Source organism: Triticum aestivum, chromosome 5D, assembly GCF_018294505.1.
Source record: "Triticum aestivum cultivar Chinese Spring chromosome 5D, IWGSC CS RefSeq v2.1, whole genome shotgun sequence".
NCBI lineage: Eukaryota > Viridiplantae > Streptophyta > Magnoliopsida > Poales > Poaceae > Triticum > Triticum aestivum.
In genome coordinates, this window is record NC_057808.1 from 19,116,457 (window position 1) to 19,122,412 (window position 5,956).

The window sequence follows — 5,956 nt, forward strand, 5'->3', positions numbered from 1 at the left end:
ATACATCAACCGCGTGTGTAGCCGTGATGGTCTCTTCTCGGCGGAGTCCGGGAAGTGAACACGGTCTGAGTTATGTATGACGTAAGTAGGAGTTCAGGATCACTTCTTGGTCATTGCTAGATGACGACCGTTCCGTTGCTTCTCTTCTCGCTCTCTTTTGTGTATGTTAGCCACCATATATGCTTATTGCCGCTGCAGCTCCACCTCACTACACCATACTTTCCTATAAGATTAAATAGTCTTGATCTCGCGGGTGTGAGATTGCTGAGTCCTCGTGACTCACAAATTCTACCAAAACAGTTGCAAGTGCCGACGATGCCAGTGCAGATGATGGGATCGATCTCAAGTGGGAGTTCGATGAGGAACGTGGTCGTTACTATGTGTCTTTTCCTGATGATCAGTAGTGGAGCCCAGTTGGGACGATCGGGGATCTAGCATTTGGGGTTGTCTTATTTTCATCTGGATCTTGACCGTAGTCGGTCTAGATGTTTGTATTTTGGATGATGTATGAATTATATTTATGTATTGTGTGAAGTGGTGATTGTAAGCCAACTCTTTATCCCATTCTTGTTCATTACATGGGATTGTGTGAAGATGACCCTTCTTGCGATAAAACCACTATGCGGTTATGCCTCTAAGTCGTGCCTCGACACGTGGGAGATATAGCCGCATCGTGGGTGTTACACCTAACCCGGGGGCATGGCTAGCTTGCTAGCCGTCCCTTGTCTTGCAAACTATTTAATCCACACAACTCTCGGCAACTGATATCTCGGCTCTCGCATCGATGAAGAACGTAGCGAAATGCAATACCTGGTGTGAATTGCAGAATCCCGCAAACCATCAAGTCTTTGAATGCAAGTTGTGCCCGAGGCCACTCGGCCGAGGGCACGCCTGCATGGGCATCACGCCAAAACATGCTCCCAACCACCCTCATCGGGAATCGGGATGCGGCATCTGGTCCCTCGTCTCGCAAGGGGCGGTGGACCGAAGACAAGGGTGCCGGTGTACCGCGCCGGACACAGCGCATGGTGGGCATCCTCGCTTTATCAACGCAGTGCGTCCGATGCGCAGCCGGAATTATGGCCTAAGAACGACCCAGCAAACGAAGCGCACGTCGCTTCGACCACGACCCCAGGTCAGGCGGGACTACCCGCTGAGTTTAAGCATATAAATAAGCGGAGGAGAAGAAACTTACAAGGATTCCCCTAGTAACGGCGAGCGAACCGGGAGCAGCCCCGCTTGAGAATCTGGCGGTTGTGCGGTCCGAATAGTAGTCTGGAGAGGCGTCCTCAGCGACGGACCGGGTTCATGTCCCCTGGAAAGGGGCGCCTGGGAGGGTGAGAGCCCCGTCCGGCCCGGACCCTGTCGCCCCACGAGGCGCCGTCAACGAGTCGGGTTGTTTGGGAATGCAGCCCAAATCGGGCGGTAGACTCCGTCCAAGTCTAAATACAGGCGAGTGACCGATAGCGAACAAGTACCGTGAGGGAAAGATGAAAAGGACTTTGAAAAGAGAGTCAAAGAGTGCTTGAAATTGTCGGGAGGGAAGCGGATGGGGGCCGGCGACGCGCCCCGGCCTTATGCGGAATGACTCTTGCTGGTCCGTCGCTAGGCTCGGGGTGTGGACTGTTGTCGGCCGCGTCGGCGGCTAATGCTCGGGGGCCCTAGGTGTCCCCGCTAGCCGTCGTCAGTGCGCCCGGACCCCGCACGCCGAAAGGCGTGTCCCTCGGAGCACTGCGCTGCAACGGCGTGCGGGATCCGCATCCAACCCGTCTTCAAACACGGACCAAGGAGTTTGACGTGTGTGCGAGTCGACGGGTTCTGAAACCTGGGTTGCGCAGGGAAGCTGGCTAGCGGGACGCCCTCACGGGCTGCACCGCTGGCCGACCCTGATCTTCCGTGAAGGGTTCGAGTTGGAGCACGCCTGCCAGGACCCGAAAGATGGTGAACTATGCCTGAGCGGGGCGAAGCCAGAGGAAACTCTGGTGGAGGCTCGAAGCGATATTGACGTGCAAATCGTTCGTCTAACTTGGGTATAGGGCGAAAGACTAATCGAACCATCTAGTAGCTGGTTCCCTCCGAGGTTTCACGCAGGATAGCTGTAGCCCATTATGAGTTCTATCAGGTAAAGCCAATGATTAGAGGCATTGGGGACGCAACTTCCTCGACCTATTGTCAAACTTTAAATAGGTAGGATGGCGTGGCTGCTTCGGTGAGCCGTGCCACGGAATCGGGTGCTCCAAGTGGGCCATTTTTGGTAAGCAGAACTGGCGATGCGGGATGAACCGGAAGTCGGGTTACGGTGCCCAACTATGTGCTAACCTAGAACCCACCAAGGGGGTTGGTCGATTAAGACAGCAGGACGGTGGTCATGGAAGTCGAAATCCGCTAAGAAGTGTGTAACAACTCACCTGCCGAATCAACTAGCCCCGAAAATGGATGGTGCTGAAGTGCGCGACCAACACCTGGCAATCTGGGCGAGCGCCATGCCCCGATGAGTAGGAGGACGCGGCGGCCGCTGCAAAACCCGGGGCGCGAGCCCGGGCAGAGCGGCCGTCGGTGCAGATCTTGGTGGTAGTAGCAAATATTCAAATGAGAACTTTGAAGGCCGAAGAGGAGGAAGGTTCCATGTGAATGGCACTTGCACATGGGTAAGCTGATCCTGAGGGACGGGGTAACCCCGGCAGATAGAGCGATCACACGCATCCCCCGAAAGGGAATTGGGTTATGATTTCCCGAGCCGGGATGTGGTGGTTGACCGCGACGCTAGGAAGTCCGGAGACGCCGGCGGGGGCCTCGGGACGAGTTATCTTTTCTAATTAAGGGCCTGCCAACCCTGGAAACGGTTCAGCCGGAGGTAGGGTCCAGTGGCTGGAAGAGCACGGCACGTCGCGCGGTGTCCGGTGCGCCCCCGGAGGCCCATGAAAATCCGGATGACCGAGTACCGTTCACGCCCGGTCGTACTCATAACCGCATCAGGTCTCCAAGGTGAACAGCATGTGGCCAATGGAACAATTGTTGGGGATCGTAGCAGAATTTTAAAATTTTCCTACGCTCACCAAGATCCATCTATGGAGTATACTAGCAACGAGGGGAAAGGAGTGCATCTACATACCCTTGTAGATCGCGAGCGGAAGCGTTCCAATGAACGGGGTTGATGGAGTCGTACTCGCCGTGATCCAAATCACCGATGACCGAGTGTCGAACGGACGGCACCTCCGCGTTCAACACACGTACGGAGCAGCGACGTCTCCTCCTTCTTGATCCAGCAAGGGGGAAGGAGAGGTTGATGGAGATCCAGCAGCACGACGGCGTGGTGGTGGATGTAGCGGGATCTCGGCAGGGCTTCGCCGAGCTTCTGCGAGAGGAAGAGGTGTTGCAGGGGAGGAGGGAGGCGCCAAAGGCTGTAGTACTGCTGCCCTCCCTCCCCCCCTTTATATAGGCCCCATGGTAAGGGGGGCGCCGGCCGAGACCCATCTGCATGGGGGGGCGGCGGCCAGGGGGGAGACTTGCCCCGCAAGGCAAGTGGGCCGCCCCCCCCACCCTAGGGTTTCCAACCCTAGGCGCAGGGGGGAGGCCCATGGGGGGCGCCCCAGCCCACTAAGGGCTGGTTCCCTTCCCACTTCAGCCCATGGGGCCCTCCGGGATAGGTGGACCCACCCGGTGGACCCCCGGGACCCTTCTGGTGGTCCCGGTACAATACCGGTGACCCCCGAAGCTTTCCCGGTGGCCGAAACTTGACTTCCTATTTATAATTCTTCAACTCCGGACCATTCCGGAACTCCTCGCGACGTCCGGGATCCGGGACTCCGAACAACTTTTGGGTTTCCGCATACTCATATCTCTACAACCCTAGCGTCACCGAACCTTAAGTGTGTAGACCCTATGGGTTCGGGAGACATGCAGACATGACCGAGACGCCTCTACGGTCAATAACCAACAGCGGGATCTGGATACCCATGTTTGCTCCCACATGTTCCACGATGATCTCATCGGATGAACCACGATGTCGAGGATTCAATCAATCCCGTATACAATTCCCTTTGTCAATCGGTATGTTACTTGCCCGAGATTCGATCGTCGGTATCCCAATACCTTGTTCAATCTCATTACCGGCAAGTCTCTTTACTCGTACCGCAATGTATGATCTTGTGACTAACGGCTTAGTCACATTGAGCTCATTATGATGATGCATTACCGAGTGGGCCCAGAGATACCTCTCCGTCATACGGAGTGACAAATCCCAGTCTCGATCCATGCCAACCCAACAGACACTTTCGGAGATACCCGTAGTGTACCTTTATAGTCACCCAGTTACGTTGTGACGTTTGGCACACCCAATGTACTCCTACGGTATCCGGGAGTTGCACGATCTCATGGTCTAAGGAGAAGATACTTGACATTGGAAAAGCTCTAGCAAACGAACTACACGATCTTTGAGCTATGCTTAGGATTGGGTCTTGTCCATCACATCATTCTCCTAATGATATGATCCCGTTATCAATGACATCCAATGTCCATAGTCAGAAAACCATGACTATCTGTTGATCAACGAGCTAGTCACTAGAGGCTTACTAGGGACACGTTGTGGTCTATGTATTCACATATGCATTACGATTTCCGGATAACACAATTATAGCATGAACAATAGACAATTACCATGAACAAAGAAATATAATAATAACCATTTATTATTGCCTCTATGGCATATTTCCAACAGTCTCCCACTTGCACTAGAGTCAATAATCTAGTTACATTGTGATGAATCGAACACCCATTGCGTCCTGGTGTTGATCATGTTTTGCTCTAGGGAGAGGTTTAGTCAACGGATCTGCTACATTCAGGTCCGTATGTACTTTACAAATATCTATGTCTCCATTTTCAACACTTTCACGAATGGAGTTGAAGCGACACTTGATATGCCTGGTCTTCCTGTGAAACCTAGGCTCCTTGTCAAGGGCAATAGCTCCAGTGTTGCCACAAAAGAGAGTCATTGGGCCCGACGCATTGGAAATCACCCCTAGGTCGGTAATGAACTCCTTCATCCAGACTGCTTCCTGTGCTGCCTCCGAGGCTGCCATGTACTCCGCTTCACATGTAGATCCCGCCACGACGCTTTGCTTGCAACTGCACCAGCTTACTGCTCCTCCATTCAAAATATACACATATCCGGTTTGTGCCTTCGACTCATCCAGATCTGTGTCGAAGCTAGCGTCGACGTAACCCTTACGACGAGCTCTTCGTCACCTCCATAAACGAGAAACATATCCTTAGTCCTCTTCAGGTACTTTAGGATATTCTTGACCGCTGTCCAGTGTTCCATGCCGGGATTACTTTGGTACCTTCCTACCAAACTTACGGCAAGGTTTACATCAGGTCTGGTACACAGCATGGCATACATAATAGACCCTATGGCCGAGGCATAGGGGATGACACTCATCTTTTCTCTATCTTCTGCCGTGGTCGGGAATTGAGCCGTGCTCAATTGCACACCTTGCAATACAGGCAAGAACCCCTTCTTGGACTGATCCATATTGAACTTCTTCAATATCTTGTCAAGGTACGTACTCTGTGAAAGACCAATGAGGCGTCTTGATCTATCTCTATAGATCTTGATGCCTAATATATAAGCAACTTCTCCAAGGTCCTTCATTGAAAAACACTTATTCAAATAGGCCTTTATACTTTCCAAGAATTCTATATCATTTCCCATCAATAGTATGTCATCCACATATAATATGAGAAATGCTACAGAGCTCCCACTCACTTTCTTGTAAACACAGGCTTCTCCATAAGTCTGCGTAAACCCAAACGCTTTGATCATCTCATCAAAGCGAATGTTCCAACTCCGAGATGCTTGCACCAACCCATAGATTGAGCGCTGGAGCTTGCATACTTTGTTAGCATTCTTAGGATCGACAAAACCTTCCGGCTGCATCATATAAATTCTTCCTTAAGG

At 52.4% G+C, this 5,956-nt stretch overlaps 1 non-coding gene across 1 annotated transcript; it reads left to right on the forward strand.

Moving 5' to 3' along the window:
- The first annotated feature begins 749 nt into the window (after positions 1-749).
- On the forward strand, positions 750-905 carry LOC123126774 (5.8S ribosomal RNA). The gene has a single exon (XR_006461996.1). It is a non-coding gene; the product is annotated as a 5.8S ribosomal RNA (ribosomal RNA).
- The last annotated feature ends 5,051 nt before the right edge of the window (positions 906-5,956 follow it).